The sequence below is a fragment of the Rana temporaria genome, chromosome 10 (genome assembly GCF_905171775.1).
Source record: "Rana temporaria chromosome 10, aRanTem1.1, whole genome shotgun sequence".
NCBI classification, from domain to species: Eukaryota; Metazoa; Chordata; class Amphibia; order Anura; family Ranidae; genus Rana; species Rana temporaria.
The window spans coordinates 79,066,117-79,085,466 of record NC_053498.1 but is presented as its reverse complement, the minus strand read 5'-3'; the positions used below and the strand labels follow the sequence as shown (position 1 = coordinate 79,085,466).

The 19,350-nt window shown below is 42.7% G+C and overlaps 1 protein-coding gene and 1 long non-coding RNA gene across 3 annotated transcripts in view; one reads left to right on the top strand and one right to left on the bottom strand.

The window, feature by feature from the left end:
- Window positions 1–19,350, bottom strand: part of GRIK4 (glutamate ionotropic receptor kainate type subunit 4) — a 489,165-nt gene that overhangs the window by 458,856 nt on the left and 10,959 nt on the right. The gene's annotated exons all lie outside the window — the stretch shown is intronic.
- Window positions 11,953–12,506, top strand: LOC120915221. Its single transcript, XR_005743851.1, has 3 exons — window positions 11,953–12,043; window positions 12,162–12,208; window positions 12,342–12,506. It is a non-coding gene; the product is annotated as an uncharacterized LOC120915221 (long non-coding RNA).

Here is a 19,350-nt window from a genome sequence, read left to right as displayed (position 1 = left end):
AAAACTTTGCAGTGGGCTCATTCCTGTGCTCCAACTAGAGTATCTGTGAGGGGTTGCCTAAGGCCCAATTGTTCTGCCCCTGTTTAACAGGGGAGTGTAATTACAATTTTTGATGCAATACTTTGCAGCGGTCTCATTCCTGCGCTAGAGTATCTGTGAGGGGTTGCAGTGTTATGGCACCAGCACCACCACCACCACCACCACCACCAACAAAGGCCCAATTTTTCTGCCCCTGTTCAACAGGGGCAAATAATTAAAATTCTTGATCTAATATTTCACAGCAGGGCCCATTCCTGTGCCCACCAAGAGTAACTGAGGGATTACAGAGTTGTGGCACCAGCACCACCACCACCAACAACAAAGGCCCAATTTTTCAGCCCCTGTTCAACAGGGGCAAGTAATTACAATTATTGATCTAATATTTCACATCAGGGCCCATTCCTGTGCCCACCAAGAGTAACTGTGAGGGCTTACAGAGTTGTGGCACCAGCACCACCACCACCAACAAAGGCCCAATTTGTATGCCCCTGTTCAACAGGGGCATGTAATTACAATTCTTGATCTAATATTTCATAGCAGGGCCCATTCCTGCGCCCAACAAGAGTAACTGTGAGGACTTACAGTGTTGTGGCACCAGCGCCAGCACCAAAGGCCCAATTTTTCTACCACTGTTCAACAATGGCATGTAATTACAATTCTTGATATAATAGTTCACACAGCAGGGCGTTCCAGCGCCCACCAAGACTAACTGTGAGGGCTTACAGTGTTGTGGCAACACCAACACCTAGGGCCCAAATTTCTGCAGAGTATATACGGCAGGCATGGGCGTAAAATGAAGGATGGATGGCCGCACTCCAAACCAAACAGGTTGTCTTTATTTAAACGAACAGCAAAACATACCAGATCACAGCAACAGAAACAGGAGGATAACCGACGTTTCGCACTGAGTTAGTGCTTATTCATGGCTAACATGCATTAAGACTGTTTAGTATATATAGAGATCAAAAGCTGACATGTGACCTGATTGAATGATTGGCTGGAGGTGGCCCGCAATCACTGGACACACCAGAAGCCAATATCAGGTCACAGACTGCTGGTGCATACCAAAAGGGAAAAAAGGAAAACATTTTTTTAAAAAAGAAAAACAAAATATAAATAAACCAAAATCCAAGGTGCCAAAGTACAAACATAATCCACATAAATATATATCTGGACTAGGTATGTTTAAGTGAATAAACAAACATGGTGCAATTAAATACCATCAAACACTTATACAAAACAATATATATCAATATAGGTATAACAAAGAATTAGATTCATTGTGAGTGTGAAATAAGAGTAAATATAAATGTATGGATGGTGAGGTGCCGTCTCTAAAGTTGCCACATTGGCGACAAGCGCCAGGAGGTGTGTGTATATATCGGGAGTCAGTCTGCATGAGTGTATGAGCTCAAGAATCAATGGCTGCAATGGTAAATCCATATAGCAGACTCTCGTCCCGATAATAGGTCAAAATTAAAGGAGGTGTATTGTAGATCATCCTATTATCTATCAAAAACCAGAGAGAAGAAAACCGAATAATATGTAAGAATGTGGAAATGCGGAGTACTACACTCTGTAAGACGTAGTAAAGATGCAGTGCACATTTATTATTTATATAAGTAAAAAAGATCTTTTAAAAGGTGAAATGCTCAATGAAGAAGTGTAAAGCGGTCGAAGACCGTGGTGTGAAGTTCTAAAGAAACACAAATGGAGGACATGTGAAAGGAAACAATTGTGACATATGCCAAAGTGTAAAAATGGATATCCGGGAACTAAATAGTTCCCTAAAAAATATATATATATGTGACCTACAGATGTCTCATAGTACAAAACCCTATGGGGATGAGATTCCATATTGCAAAAAAATAAATTTTTTTAATGCATGGAGACATTGAATACTGAGGTTGTCTGTGTCTGCATATTAGTTAATGCACAAGTCCTGTCGTATGTAATTGATAAAAAAAGGGGGGAGGGGGGAAGGGGGAAGGGGGAGAAGGAGACAAATGTCATGGAAACACAAACCCGGGCTAGACACTGAAAAAATCATAATCTGCCGCAATAGGCATCATGACTTGAGGACATTGCCCATATGGGTATGCAAATGTTGAAAATGCATTATTACCGTGGACTAAATCTGGAAGCAATGTCGCATAGCATGAATACAGGCTTAAGATATAAAATATATGTGAATATATAGTTCTAGAACCAGGTGCTCTGGCTATAATGTAAAGAGTGGCTAGAGATACATGGGTGATAACCAATATATCTCGCCGACCTAATATTCATGTAGGTAAAGGAAAAAAGAAAAGAGAACAATATATATGCCTGTAGAATGAAAAGTATAGCCGGGTTTGTGAACCTGGGTAAACCATGACATGAGCTCCCGCGAGATATGTCTTGGGTAAAATTGATTGAATATGTGCATGCGTATGTGTGCAGATGTATCAAGTAATACAATTTAGCTGCACATGCATATATACAAAAAGATCTATATAAAAAAAAAAAAAAAAAAAAAACAGAAAAATGCATGGAACAGGGTCCGCAGAGCGCGCGTAGTCGTTTAAGACTATTATCGCATTGGCAATGGATGTGTGTTAATTGGTTAAGGGGTGTATATATATATATGAGACAGACATCTCTAATGCTGTATATAACACATCAATTGCTACCGTTTCCGTTGACAACTAGTTAGTCTTATCAATTCTTAAATTGCAAGTGTATGCACAAAGATAAAAAAGAGATAATAGCCAACCAAACGTGAACATATGAAAGCGCGCTGGATGTGGACACTGTAAAGCAGGGCCCCTTAAAAAATAATAATACTCTGTAAAAATGGCCAATTTATGTAATAACATAAGGCACTATATATTAATGTCAGGGGCGTATTGAAAACGAACGTGATAAAAACAGAGAAATTGGTTAAAATAAAAAGGAGTAAACAGACGAAATTGGGGATGTTTAGAAAAATACTTGGTATGAGTGCACTATGTGGCTTGTGAGTGTGTATGGTCAGAGAAAAGCATCGAATAGCTCGAAGATGGTTTTTGGAGCACTTAATGTAGGCATTGTGGACGAAAATTATTCATAATGCATGGTCACTGTCAAAACGATATGGGGTGTAATGAGTATAGTACCCTAATCATAATAATAGGAAACGTCCCATTGAAAATTTAACCCCTCAGGCATTCTAGTGCCTAAAAGAAAAATCCAAAAAACTTCTCGTCGGCAAAGCAAGCGGAATTTATCTCCCCCCCTCACTGGGCGGGTGATTTTCTCCATGCCTTGTATATGCAGGCTAGAGACATCTTTATGATGAACCAGGTTCCAGTGTTTTGCTACATTTGTATTATTATCTTGGCTGATATCATAAAGATGGTCTCTAAGCCTGTCTTTCAACCGTCTGATCGTGCGGCCCACATATTGAACATGACATAATTCACAGCTAATGACATAAACTACATGTGCAGTGTTGCAGTTAATGAACTGCTTAATATCATGGTTCTTGTTAATTGAGTGGGAATGCACTGATGGTCCGGTTGTAATGTGTTTGCAATACCTACAACCCCCCACTCCACATCTAAAAGTGCCTTTAAATGTAAGCCAATTGTCTCCACTCGGCCTGCTGAGAAACAAACTTGGGGACAAAATGCTGCCTAGGGACGGGGCCCTACTTTTAAACATCCAACTTACAAACGACTCCTACTTGCAAACGGAAGGAGACAACAGGAAGTGAAAGGAAATCTACCCCTAGGAAGGGAAATTCTCTTCTGTAAGAGGTGTCTCCTGTCCACTGATGCTTTATCACCAATCCTTGTTTCACAAAAAAAAATTTTTTTTCAAAAAATCATTTGTCATTGGGACAGAAAGTGAATTGCAATCTTCTGAACAGATGCACACAGACAGCAAAACAAATGTTACAGGGATGATAACCCTTCTCTATGTTTTCAGAAAAGCTTAAAAATATTTTTTTTGGCTGGAGCTACACTTTAAAAAAGTACACAGTTCAAAGTTACAGACAGATTCTACTTAACAACAAACCTACAGTCCCTGTCTTGTTTGCACCGCCTGTATACTGCTGTTCAAAGTATATAGGGCCAAAGGGGCTGGTAATGACCTGGGGGGAGGGGGGGAAACCCATGTTATTTTTCTCAATGATTTTCATACATATTGCAGGGACCAGACATTACATTAAATCCGCAAGCAGTTTTAAATTACTTTTTTCTTATAGTAATCTCATTTTGTGCAGGGACAGTTCTAAACACGTGCCACTTTAAAGGAATTTTTCAATTTCTTTTTCACTTTAAGCATCATTATAATCACTGCTCCAGATAAAACGACCATTTTTAAAACTTTTTTTTTTACATTGATACATGTTCCCTGGGGCAAGACCCGGGTTCTCAAACCCGTTTTACGACAATAACTTGCATATTAGGCTTTAAAATGAGCACTTTTGAATTTGAACGTTCGAGTCCCATATACTTCAATGGGGTTCTAAATGTTCGCGCAAACGGTCAGTCTGTTCGAAGGTTCTGGTGAGAACCGAACGGGGGGTGTTGGGCTCATCCCTACTATCAAGCGCAGCATTGGGCAAAAAAATATATTTATTAAAACATTTTTGTTATCACAACTCACATGTTAAAACTACATAATATATCTTGCATGTCAAATCCAAAACAGGGCTGGAGGAGATGCATAGGCGGTCTGCCCAAAGCTGACATAACTTCTGCCTTATACCCACAGGGGCCCCAGAACTTCCTACATCTTCTCCAGCATAGCTCCTAACTGTCCCTGATTTGGAACAATGTCCCTCTGTCCCTCTTTCTTCCTCATTTGTCTCTCATTTTGGGCTGATCTATATAGTTGTATATAACATTTACTTTTTATCTTTCAAAAAGTGTTTCCCATTACTAAACCTTTCATCCAAATTCTAAATTGTTGCATTTGTAAATTTTACAAGCCAATATAAAGGAATAGAAGTGGTAAAAAAAATAGCCCTTGAAGATTTTGTTTTGGTTAAGGGGGTGTAACAGGGGATGTGTCCTATGCCTACATGTTGGGAGGTATGCCTCCAGCCCTGTGAGCACTGCAAGCAGCCATGGCTTTGGATTTGCATTTCATTCATAACAGCTGTGTTTCCTATAGAGTGAGGCTGTGATTGGCTAAAAAGTTGTGATAAAAAGTTCTTAATTTTCCAAATAATTTTGACGAAAAAATTGCACAAAACTCGCCATGCCTCTTACTATATACATCAGAATGTCTATTTTCCAAAAAGGGGTGATTTGAAGGGTATTTGTACTGTTCTGGTATTTTAAGGGCCTCAAGAAATGAGATAGGCTGGGAATGATCAATTTTCAAATATATACTGTGTCCTATATACCAGGGGTCTCCAAACTTTCTGAGCAAAGGGCCAGTTTACTGTCCTTCAGACTTTAAGAGGGCCGGAGTGTGGCCAGTGTGAGTAGAAAATGCCTTGGCGTCAATGTGGGCAAAGAATGCCCCATCATTTATATTAGTGGGAGAAAAATTTTCCCATTGTTGGCATTAGGGGAAGAAATATGGCCCCATCATTGGCGTTATTGGGAGAAATAGGATCCCCTCATTGGTGTCAGTGGGAGGAATAAGTTGTTGGCATCAGGGCAAAGAATTGTGCCTCATCATTGGTGTCAATGGGAAGAATAGGTCCCTGTAGTTGGTGTCAGAGGGATAAATAGTGCCCTATTGTTGGTGTAGAAGGAATAGTGCCTTGTATCAGTGTGGGGAATAGTGTCTCAAGGGCCTGATAAAGGCAAGCAAAGGGCCACATCCGGCCCCCGGGCCACAGTTTGGAGACCCCTGCTATATACCATAGTCTGCAGAGGCTATACTAAGTTTCACACAAACCAATTATCAGCCCTCAAAATTTCCACTCGCCTGCTAGCATTTGGCGAGTGGATTTAAGCTGGGGGCGAGTGATGACAGGGCTGCATGACCAATGTCCCTTCAATCTGTGCCTACACTTAGAGCCCCGATGCGATTGGGGGCCGAAGAGGAAAGGTGCATGCTTGAGAAAAGTAGTCTGGTGAGCCGCGCACGGGCAGAGCAGTACACAGGTGCTCTCCTTACAATTCTCATTAAGCCATGGGACCTAAGAGTATGACCTCTCTGAGCCTGCCCCCCTCCCCCCGACCAATGTAGCTGGAGAGCAGAGAGCAGGAAGTAATGAGTCAGGTGGAGGATTGCGAAAATTACCACTCCGGGTGTCCCAGGTAGGCAGTGCAGTGCTCACTGAAATTTGCCCTGACATGACAGTTTGTACAGTTTTCTTCTCCTTGTGCTCTATGTAGGTGTCCAGCAGTTCAGCCTGAGCACTGCGAGCAGACTGGTCTCAATGTGTGCTGTGCGGTGTCAATGTGTGCTGTGCTATGGTGTCAATGGCTGTGTGGATCTCGGCGCTGGATTGTGCTCCCTCCCGCTGTGCTGCAGCTCCTCTCCTCACTGCCAGCCTGAATAAAAGGGGGAAGTGGGGACATGCAAGCGTGGAGCCGCACACACAGGCTCCTGATGATGAGATGAATAGGAGAGGGAGAGAGAGGATGGATGGATGGGAGTTGCAGAGGAGACAGCAAGAGAATGGGGAAGAGATCCAGTTTTAGTGCCCTGTCCCTCTGGTCTGCCCCCAGTGCCCTGTCACTCTGGTCTGTCCCCCATTGCCCTGTCCCGTTTTGTTAAAGTTGTTTTTGGTAATATTTAATTGTGTAACTTGATTCTGCATAAAACATTTAACAGTGTCATTCCATGAGATAATCTACGAGGGTGTGTTTAGGGACGCAATTAGGCGTGGAGCAGTGTATGAATTAGGTGGGGCAACTGGTGGCGAGTAACTCTTGAGGCCTGGCTAGTAGCTCGGGGCTTGAAATTTTGAGCCCTGCAATTATTATACACGTATTGGCCTGGATTCACATACATCGGCGCATATTTATGCCGCCGTAGCATATCTTTTTTACGCTACGCCAACGCAGCGAAGAGAGGCAAGCACTAGATTCACAAAGCCAGTGCTGCCAAATCTGCGCTGGGTTTCTTAGGCGTAAGTCGTCGTAAGTGGAAGTGGGCGTGAGCCATGCTTATGAGGTGTGACCCCATGCAAATGATGGGCCAAGCGCCAGATAGATACGAATAACGAACAGCGCATGCGCCGTCCCGTGGACGCATCCCAGTGCGCATGTTCAGAATCACGTCGGAATGAATGCCTAAGATACTACGGATCACTGCCTACGGCGTGAACGTAACCTACGCCCAGCCATATTCACGTACAACGTAAAAGACGTAAAATACGACGGCTTGTGTTCCCTGGTCCATACCTTTGCATGGGTTGCGCCTCATATATGGGGAATAACTTTACGCCGGACGTACGACTTATGCAAACCGCGTATATTATGCGCCGGGCGCACGTACATTCGTGAATCGACGTATATCCCTCATTTCCATTTTTAGGAAATTAATGGGAGCGCCAGATGCGTCCAGCGTAAATATGCGCCCACGATATGCCGACGTAGGCAAGTTACGTCGGTCGGATGAAGCCTATTTTAAGGCGTATCTCAGTTTTTTCAGTATTTTATGTTTTTTTTTTTTTTTACAGAAAGTAGAAAATATCAAAATGTTCAGTCTTTTTTTCCTTTTTATAGCATTTTTTTTTTTTTTGAAAACCCAGTGGTGATCCAATATCACCAAAAAGAATCTTGAATTGTGTGGGAAAAAAAAAATTGCATACGGTGTTGCATGACCATGCAATTGACAGCTAACCACTTTGATACCAGGTCATAGTAAAATGACGCCGGCAGGAACACTCTCCCATCCTGGGCGGATATCATATGATACCCTCCCCATTCTCGCTGCTCATGTGGGTCCCCAGGAGCCCGCAGCGCAGTGATCAGGGATGAGGTGTGTCCCTCAGGACACAGCCCATCCTAAATCAGTGTAAAGAGCCATTAAAATGTCTTTATCACATGACCGGCTGCGTCCAATCAAAGCCGGTCACATGCACTGCCCTCGTGCAGGCGCTCGTGCGCACCCCTAGGGGCGTGCAGAGCAGCAATCAGTGACGGGGCTTGTCACCCTGACACAGCCCATCCTGGATCGCCAATTGGCTCTTTACTATGTTTACTATTAGCTGGACTCAGGTAGGCGGGCGCATTCTTGCGGCAGCGTAGCGTATCGTATTTACACTACGCCGCCGTAAGTTAGCAAGGCAAGTACTGTATTCACAAAGTACTTGCCTGCTAAGTTACAGCGGCGTATCGTAAATGGGGCCGGCGTAAGCGCGCCTAATTCAAATGAGGATGTGGGGGGCGTGTTGTATGTAAATTAACTGTGACCTGACGTGATTGCCGTTTTTTTTACAAACGGCGCATGCGCCGTCCGTGTACATATCCCAGTGTGCATTGTGGCAAAGTACGCCGCACGGACGTATTGGTTTTCGACGTGGACGTAAATTACGTCCAGACCTATTCACGGACGACTTACGCAAACAACGTAAAATTTAAAAATTTCGACGCGGGAAACGACGACCATACTTAACATTACTAGTCCAGCCATTTGATGGAATAACTTTACGCCTGAAAATGCCTTACGTAAACGGCGTGTCTGTACTGTGTCGGCCGGGCGTACGTTCGTGAATAGGCGTATCTAGTGATTTACATATTCTACCCCGAACGCAATGAAAGCGCTACCTAGCGGCCAGCCTAAAAATTACACTTTAATATACGATGGTGTAAGACACTTACGCCGCTCGTATCTTAGCCTAATTTAAGCGTATCTGGTTACCAGAATACGCTTAAATTTGCGTTGGCGCAGATTCAGACTTAGGCTGGCGTATCTACTGATATGCCAGTCTAAGTCTTTCTGAATCTGCCTATATGTCTTTACTATGTGACCGGCTGTATGCAACCACTTCCGGTCACAGAATGTAAACAAATTGATCGTGTGTGAGGAGGAGATTGCAGTAATAGCTCATTACTGCTTACAGTGCACGCCAACATACACTGATTGCCCCCCTAGTAATAAAGAGGACCTGTCACCAGCCCATCATAGTACCTGTCACCAGCCCATCTGAGTACCTGTCACCAGCCCATCAGAATACCAGAGTACCTGTCACCAGCCCATCCGAGTACCCAAGTACCTGTCACCAGTCCATCAGAGTACCCGATTACCTGTCATCAGCCCATCAGAGTACCTGTCCCCAGCCCATCAGAGTACCCGAGTACCTATCTGCAGCCCATCAGATTATCCGAGTACCTGTCACTAACCCATCAGAGTACCCGAGTATCTTTCACCAGCCCATAAGAGTAACCAAGTACCTGTCACCAGCCCATCAGAGTACCCAAATACCTATCTGCAGCCCATCAGATTACCCTAGCACCTGTCTCCAGTCCATCAGAGTACCCAAGTAACTATCTGCAGCCCATCAGATTACCTGAGTACCTGTCTCCAGCCCATGCCTCATAGACTATACACCTTGGGGTGTTTGCTTTCCAAAATGGGGTCACTTAGATGTGTAATTTATGCTCCTAGAATGCCTGACGGTTCTCGCTGCATGCTGGACCTCACAATGTGGCCAGGCTGTGAAAAAGTTACACACATGTGGTATCGCCATACTCGGGAGGAGTAGCAGAATGTATTTTGGGGTGTAATTGCAAGTATGCATATGCTGTGTGTGAGAAATAACTTGTTATTATGACAATTGTGTGTAAAAAATTAAATAAAAATGTCTTAATTTTCCCAAGAATTGTGGGGAAAAAATGCCAACTTCAAAAAACTCGACATGCCACTTAATAAATACCGTGGACTGTCTACTTTTGAAAAAGGGGTAATTTGGGGGGTATTTGACTCCTTTTACACTGGAGCGTTTTTCAGGCGCTTTGGCGTTAAAAAAAAGTGCCTGTAAAGCGCCTAAAAGAAGCCTCATCTGCAATCCCAATGTGAAAGCCTGAGTGCTTTCAGAGCCCTTTCACACTGCCAGCGCCCGAAAAATGCTGGTAAAGCTCTGCTAAGGCCCCTTTCACACTGGGGCGTTTTTCAGGCGTTTTGGCGTTAAAAAAAGCGCCCCAATGAGAAGGGGTGCACTAGGAGTGGTGTATTGAACGCTCCAAAAGTGCTGCAAAGAAGCTGCTTGCAGGAATTTTTTTGACGCCCTACCAGTGCAGCGCCTCAGTGTGAAAGCACTCAGGCTTTCACAATGGGATTGCAGAGGAGGTTTCTTTCAAGCGCTTTTTTTAACGCTAAAGTGCCTGAAAAATGCCCCAGTGTAAAAGGGGTCCAAGGCCCCTTTTCACACTGACACGTTTTTCAGGCGGTATATCGCTAAAAATAGCTCCTAAATACCGCCTGAAAAAATCCTGCCCTGCAGTCTTCAGTGTGAAAGCCCGAAGGTGCGCTAGCAGGATCGCTCCAAAAGTCCTGCTAGCTGCATCTTTGGAGCGGGGTGTTTACCGCTCCTCCACCGCTCCTTCCCATTGAAAGCAATGGGAAACCGCAATAATACCACTGGCAATGCTAAAAATAGCGCCGCTATACCGCCCCAGCGGACCTCCTGCGCTCAGTGTGAAAGGAGCCTAACTGAATAGCACCCAGTGTGAAAGGGCTCTGAAAGGGCTTTCACATTGGGATTGCAGATAAGGCTCCTTTTAGGTGCTTTACAGGCATTTTTTTAACACCAAAGTGCCTGAAAAATGCCCAAGTGTGAAAGGGGTCTAATTGAATCACCCATCCAATCATGTGTTAGCAAAAATCTTTTCTTTTTTTTTTTTATTCTCTTGCATTATTAGGTATTCAAAGTAAAAACTGATTTACCATATTTATTATCAGTCTTTGCTTGAGTAATCAACCCCAATGCGTAAAATTTGAAGGAAAATATTACCTAACAAAAAGGATACGTGTAATACTTATCTTTACAATAAAAATACCATTGGATTTAGACAGTATAAAATGATACCATGTAAATATTTTTCTGAAAATAAGAACAATCATTTTTTTTTTTCTCCTAAGACCTCTCAATTGTCTAACAATAAGAAAGCATCGCTTGTGGTATGTGAAAGAACAATGGTGCACTATGAAGCAACAGCATGTGACATTACATGATCCCTGTCAGACATGTGTCACTTTAACGGGAAAGGATGATGACTGAGCTACAAGGACCATTGGCTAGAGTAGATCTTCTGAGGGAAAACGCTTCAAAGACACAACTGTGCATGTTTATGTCCATGTCAGGAGTATAAAAAAGTTATTTTAGTGATATTGTCATTATGTGTGATCACAAGGGGTCTGTTTATAAATAAAATGAAGGAAGGAAATGAGAAAAAAGATGCAAACCAGAGTATCCAGATTCCAGGTTTAATTTTGTAGGAGAATTAAATACGAAACCTGACCAATCACTATGGGCAATAACTCCCACTTCTGTTCCCATATTATTTTCTACAGTTTTTGTCAGTTATTAAATATACTTCCCCCTACTTCTGTACTGTGTGGGTCGATGTCACTATTCTTCCAAAGAGATTCCAGGGAATGTTGAGTAGCCCAATTAGTGCAAGATGATGTTCAAACACCTTGCAGAAGTGAGTTCTTGTGAGATTTAGGCTATTCCGCAAACAAAATGATATGTGGTTAATTATCTGTATTATCTTTTGCAGTGGGATGAGGATACCAATAAATTTTCCACTTTCAGAATTATTTCATAAAGCCCAACACCAGGCATAACTTTTTATTTTTATTTTGGATCGTGCAAGGAAGGGTTGGAGCCTCTATCAGGTTTTTATAACTGATTGTGTCCCTACAATGGATCTTTTTACACACTCCCTATCAGGAACGAAAGTGATGAAAAATCTCTCAAGTTGGGAGATATTTGTTTTCATTAGAATGAGTAAAGACTGAAACTGCTGTCTGTGTCTTCCTCCCATTTCCACAATGTCAGACATTGCTGGATGGCTGCAGCAGCTGTACACACTCTACACTGCTTGTGTTTTCTTCCCATGTAAGTACCTTGTCCCTTCATGTTTCCCACCCTGACCCCCATACTATTGCTTTACATGCCATTTCCTATACTCTGTACATCTCTAAACTGGGATTTATTTCTTTCATTTATTTTTTAGCTTCCGATCCCTCTACTGACCTCTCTGGCCACTTTTTGTCATTACAGGTATGTCTCTAGCCTCATATATAAAATCTTGGTTCAGCTTTCTTTTTTGCGATCCTTTTTTGCGTTCTTTTTCGTTTTTGTTGCCTGCGGCACCGTTGATATTATCCTGTCCTCTTATTTATATTCTGGACAGGTAAAAATATATATATATACAATCAATAAACTTTTACGCTGTGACACTTCGGGCCAAAGGTCTTGCTACGCTGTGATTGATATTAGATGCCAGTCCTCACTCCTCTCCTTACCATCTGAGGCTTGCCATGCGTCCCGATTGCGATGTCCTTTTAAGGGGTGTGCTGAGCGGTTGAAACTTCTCGGGTGGTATGATTTTTTCTTATCTGTACCAGTTTAATGTTATTATTTTCAACACATTGTCATTTATTTGTTTTCTAGAAAAGTTGTCTGTTACACTTTCTGACTCCACACATACTTCGGTCCCTGAAGAAGGAAACCCGAAACGCGTTGGGCCCAGTATTTATATTGTGGACTCTTCACCTTTTTTCCAATACACCCCATTAATGTGTTGTTTTTAAACCTTTGTACTATATACGTTTACTGAACGTTGTTTGATACCGTCCTGTTATTATTAAACTATTATATATTTTGTATCTACCATGACTACTTGTACTACTGTTGCCTAAAAAGCCCCACCCTGGGGGATCCTCCATTTTTTTCTGTTCATCAGGGGTGTCGGCAACTATTTGAGACCAAACCATAATAGATGTTCTATTCATAATTTCTTGTCCAGGAGTCAAAGGGTCAAAAAAATTAAGGAAACGGTCTCCAACTAGATTCACAGGCAGACATTTTAACTTTCCTCTGCTCTTTCCAAAACAAATAAAAAAATACAAAACATAATAGAACTTGTCTTGTGTGAAACTTAGGGCCAGATTCACGTACGATCGCGTATCCTTCTGCGTGCGTAGCATATCTGATTTATGTTACGCCTCCGCAACTTAGACGGGCAAGTGCTGTATTCTCAAAGCACTTGCTCCGTAAATCGGCCGGCGTAAGCCCGCCTAATTCAAATTTGGAACAGGGGGGCGTGTTTTATGTAAATGTTGTGTGACCCGACGTGATTGACGTTTTTTACGAACGGCGCATGCGCTGTCCGTGGAAATCTCCCAGTGTGCATTGCTCCTAATACGCCGCAAGGACGTATTGGTTTTGACGTAAACGTAAATTACGTCCAGCCCCATTCACGGGCGAGTTACGCAAACGACGTAAAATCTTCAAATTTCGTTGCGGGAACAACGGCCATACTTAACATTGGTACGCCGCACTTACGCCACCATATAGCAGGGGTAACTATACGCCGGGAAAAGCCTAACGTAAACGGCGTAAATGTACTGCGTCGGCTGGGCGTACGTTCGTGAATTCGTGTATCTAGCTAATTTGCATACTCGACGCGGAATTAGATGGAAGCGCCACCTATCGGCCAGCGTAAATATGCGGTTACGATACGACGGTGTAACATAGTTACGCCAGTCGGATCTACGGGAAATCTATTTTTTAACTTCCTGAACCTGTAAGGAGTACGGATGAGCTTAGTGTTCAGATGTTCTTCTGAATGCCAAACATTGGGGGCATTTGTCATGGGCAAACATGATATCATCAGGCTGTCAATGGATGCTAACGAAGCAGCGGGTCACTTGCCGTGTCCTTACTAACCACTGATGTCACCTTGTCCATTCACTTACATGGCAGGGAATCCCTGATTACATACGCGAATGGGCGGGAATCAGAGGTATTACATCATTGTTTAAATATGGCCACATGTCACTACTATCCCTGCCCTTTCCCTTATTTAGCTGATAACAGCTCAGGGAGTTGCAATTCAGCTAGTGGTACCCTATTGAGATTAGTTGTGTGCACTAGGTCATTTTTTTTTCTGTGGGAATCTTGATTGACAATGTATTTACAGCAAAGGACTTTTTTGGGGAGTTTTATTTTAGCAATATAGGACTTGTCAAACGTTGGGTGTCTTTATTTCTAAGTGACAATTTTTTATATGAATAAGTAGGGGTACTATTTACCCCTTACTCACTCACATGCAGGGGCGGTATCTGGGGGCCCTTTAAGCTCTCTACCCCCAGACCCCAACAACCACCAGCCAGGATTGTGAGGAAGAGGCCTTGTCCTTAACAACATGGGGACAAAGTGCTTTGCCAAGAAGGGTCTGCCCTGGCAAGGCACCCCTTCCATAATTTTGAGGGAATGCTCTTCCTCCCCCTTTCCTGACCAGCCAGGCTGTGAGCTCAGCGTAAGGGTCTGGATATGGTATGGTATCGATTTTTAGGGGGGGCTTCATGCTGTATATGGTATGGTATAGATTTTTAGGGGGACTTCAAGCTGGTAAGGATTTCCTTGGGGGCCTCACACCTTTTTTATTTTTTTTTACATTAGGTACTACCTTAAAATCTATACCAGGCATATCAGAATTATTTTGGGGACTTCATTCTTGCGGTAGGATGTGCTACTGCAAAGAAAAAACAGAACACAGACCCTTCCAAAGGTCCCCCAAAATATATAGCAGACCCTTAGAGGGATCTGATTGTTGTTTAATCACTTAACGCCAGACGATGTTCCGGTACATTGCCCGACTTTGAGTAGTTATACTGGAATGATGCCAGTAGCTGCAGGCACTGTCCGAATATTGTTTTTTTTAGAGTCGGAGGAGCTCTTTCTTATAAACGCAATCCTAGTGGCTAAATAGACCCCAGATGTCACTCCTGCCATAAAAAGCTTTGGATCATACCAAGATCAGTATGATCCGATGCTTTTTACAAACCACTAGTGGTTTGTTTACAACCGGTGAACCGGAAGTGCCTTAATACTCTCGCCGATTTCCTGGGCACTCCCTTCCCACCGAAAAACCTAAGATTGCTGCCAGAACAGCCCTGATCATCTTGTTGGGAAACTCATAAAATAGAGAGCAACTGAGCAAATAAAAAAAGTCCCCATTAACTACTTGCCAACTGCATCACACCATTTTACAGTGGCAAGGTGGCTCTCCTGTACCTAGTATGTGATCTGGCACTTCCAGGTAGGGGGTGCGCTGCTTCTGCTGTGATTAGTCACAGCAGATGCCGATTAGCAGGTGCCAGCCAATGGATGTCCACTGGGACCTGCTGATCGGCGAGGAGAATGACAGAGCAGAGCACTGCCTATGTAAGCAAGACAAAGATCTGTCCTGTCAGAGAGGATGTGCTGGATTTTGTGTCCCTGCAAAGTGAATAAAATCAAGCACATCCCATAGTAAAAGCACCACACAGTTAACACAAAAACGCTGGTTAAGCACACATTTAACTCTTTGATCACCTTAGATGTTTAACCCCTTCCCAGCCAGTGTCATTAGTACAGTGTATATGTTTAGCACTGATTACTGTCAAAAGCGTCACTTAGTTTGCCACAATATCGTGTATATATACACCAGCCCTCAAAATTTCCACTCGCCTACTAGCATTTGGCGAGTGGATTTAAGTTGGGGGCGAGTGATGACAGGGCTGCATGACCAATCTCCCTCCAATCTGTGCCTACACTTAGAGTCCCGATGAGATTGGCGGCCAAAGAGGAAAGGTGCATGCTCGGGAAAAGTAGTCTGGTGAGCCGCGCACAGGCAGAGCAGTACACAGGTGCTCTACTTACAATTCTCATTATGCCATGGGACCTAACAGTATGACCTCTCTGAGCCTGCCCCCCTCCCCCGGGCCCCGACCAATGTAGCTGGAGAGCAGAGAGTAATGAGTGAGGTGGAGGATTGCAAAAATTACCACTCCGGTGCAGCGCTCACTGAAAGTTGACCTGACATGAGAGCGGCAGCCTTCCAGTTTGTGCATTTTTCTTCTCCTTGTGCTCTATGTAAGTGTCCAACAGTTTAGCCTGAGCACTGTGAACAGACTGGTCTCAATGTGTGCTGTGCACTGTCAGTGTGCGCTGTGCTATGGTGTCAATGGCTGTGCAGTTGTGTGGATCTCAGCGCTGGATTGTACTCCCTCCCGCTGTGCTGCAGCTCCTCTCCTCTCTGCCAGCCTGAATAAAAGGGGGAAGTGGGGACATGCAAGCGTGGAGCCGCACACACAGGCTTCTGATGATGAGATGAATGAGAGAGATAGAGGATGGATGGGAGTTGCAGAGGAGACAGGAAGAGAATGGGGAAGAGACACAGTTCTAGTGCCCTATCCCTCCGGTCTGCCCCCAGTGCCCTGTCCCTCTGGTCTGCCCCCAGTGCCCTGTCCCTCTGGTCTACCCACAGTGCCCTGTCCCATTTTGTTAAAGTTGTTGTTGGTAATAATTAATTTTGTAACTTGATTCTGCATAAAACATTGTCATTCCATGAGATAATCTACAAGGGCGTGTTTACGGGTGCAATTAGGCGCAGGGCAGTGTATGAATTAGGTGGGGCAACTGGTGGCGAGTAACTCTTGAGGCCTGGCTAGTAGCTCAGGACTTGAAATTTTGAGCCCTGTATACACCATAGTACAATAGCACAATATACTCTTATCAGGATTTTTTTTTTATCAAGAATATGTAGCAGAAGACATATTGGCTTACATTTATGAAGAAAGTCGATTTATTTATTTATTTTTTAATGGATATGCTTTATTCCAGAAGGTAAAAAAGTTTATTTGAAAAATAGGGAGAGATGTGGCACTTGCTAAAATAAATAGATAACTCCTATGCAAATAAGCAATGACCTTAGTGCTCAAATAATCATGTGCAAAATGTTGTGCAGAATATTGTGCAAATAGCGCAAATAAATATGTAAATATCCACTGTGCATACACCCAACTCCTGGGTAAATACACAATACGAATAAAACTGTGCAAGATATTGTGCAAATAACACAAATAAATATGTAAACATCAACTGTGCCGACACACAACTCATGTACAAATACACAGTTCGGATAAACCTGTGCAATAAATTAAATGTGCAAATATGCAAATGAATAACCAACAAACAATAGTGCAAAAATGTGCAGACAAGAAATTGTGTATGTCAATCTATAAGTTCTCTGTGATCAAGATATGTGCAGATCCACCTTAAAAAGAAAAAATGTGTAAATGAAAAATCTCTGTGATCCAATAAAACCAGAGCAAAGTACAGTTCTAAGTGCAGAGTAGAAGGGAGTCACCGCTCCAGGTGGGTATGCTATGAAATCAATAACTTCTCAGAGATAGAGTGCTAATGCCTTCATCCAGTCCAGGTGCCCATGTTTCCCCAGCCTCTCATCTCATTGGCTAATATAAAAGGCCTTTTAGATGATCCACAGTAGCTGAATGGTGCCTGGTACAGTGATTCCCTGTCTGCTCACAATCCCAGTCAGATTCCCTGGATTTTCAGACTCAATGGTAGAGAGAGGAAGAAGGGGGCTCCATAGTGTAGTAATTTGGAACAATATTTTAATCGATAATTAAGTAATGCACTTACAATTAAAATGGGTAAAAACAGCAATAGGAAACAAACTTTTGGTCTCGGCCGCGACCGGAAGTGACGTCATCACGGCTCTCATTCTCCGAGGTGTTGTGTCACTGTCCATGTGACTTTTTCAAAGGATATTTTTTGCACAGGTTTATCGGTATTGTGTGTTTGCACATGAGTTGTGTCGGCACAGTTGATGTTTACATATTTATTTGCATTATTTGCACAATATCCTGCAGTTTTATCCGTATTGTGTATTTGCACAGAAGTTGTGTGTTGGCACAGTGGATGTTTACATATTTATTTGCGTTATTTGCACAATATTCTGCACAACATTTTGCACATGATTATCTGAGCACTAAGGTCATTGCATATTTGCATAGGAGTTATCTATTTTTTTTAGCAAGCGCCACACATCTCTCCCTATTTTTCATTGTTATCAGTGTGTGAACACCTTGTTGTGGCTGCTGCATATTTAGGTTATTCGATTTTTTATTACCCGTGTGGTTTGCGCATTACTTCCCCCTGCTTTCCCAAAAAAAAAAGAAAAAATTCCCCCCAAAATTTTTGGTCTTTTTTTGTTTCTAGCTAAAAAAAATTCAGTGGTGATCAAATATCACCAAAAGAGTGCTCTATTTGTGGGGGGAAAAGGACATAAATTGTATTTATGTACAGCATTGCATGACCGCGCAATTGTCAATTAAAATAATGCAGTGCTGTATAACAAAAAAAGCCTGGTCATGAAGGGGGGTAAATCTTTCGGGGGTGGGGGGGGGAGTGGTTAAGGCAGTACTAGCTGAGTATGGGTTAAAGGATAAATGTATCCTTTCAATCAATATAATGGAACTTTGATAAAACAAAACATTTTTGAGCACTAGAGGTAATTTATAGTGAAGAGCAGATACCATCATGTTATTCCAGCCATCATAAAATGCAGGTCATGGTGCTGAGTCTACATCATCCCACAGTGTTCTCTCTGTTTAATGCTGCACAGTTTTGATCGATCATGTGACCCTGCACCTTTTTTCATTATCAATGGTTTTATGCTTGCCTTGGAGTCCCAAAGCAAGCAGAATGCATTGTACATTTGTACAGCACAGTACTGTTCTTTATAAATGTATAGTCTTGTTTTTGATTTTTTTAAGGGAGGAGTCTGTGTGTCCTTAACAGGCAGCAGGGACCAGAGGTGACACAAAGTTATAAAACACAGCACAATATGTATAATCTGTACAATATGTACATCTGAGGTTTATATAATATATGCCTATGTGATGAACGGAGGTTATATTGAACAGTTAGGTAAATGCTGCAGTCATCCTTTTCACTGAAAGTGTAACTGTAGGCAAACAGCTAAATACATACAGTTTGTGTGAACTGTCTTAGCAGCAAAGTAAAATTATAATTCTGTTCATCCCGTTTTCTAATTTATGCATTTATAATCAAAGGAAATCAGATAGTTGCACACCTGTGCCTCTGCCTGCTTCCACTTAGAGGCTGAAGTATTACTGCCAATCCTGGGGTTAGGCAGTGTATAGATATACATTCAAGGGGTTCTCACCACTGCTATCACTCAGTGAAGGAATTCTTGGCCACAATCCAATACGTCATGAGTGAGTAGAAATGAAGAAATGATTCTGCACCATTCCACTGTTACACAGGGCCTTTACTAAATGCAGTTAATCCATATAGGTCAAACACGTAGTTAGTCTAGCCAACAA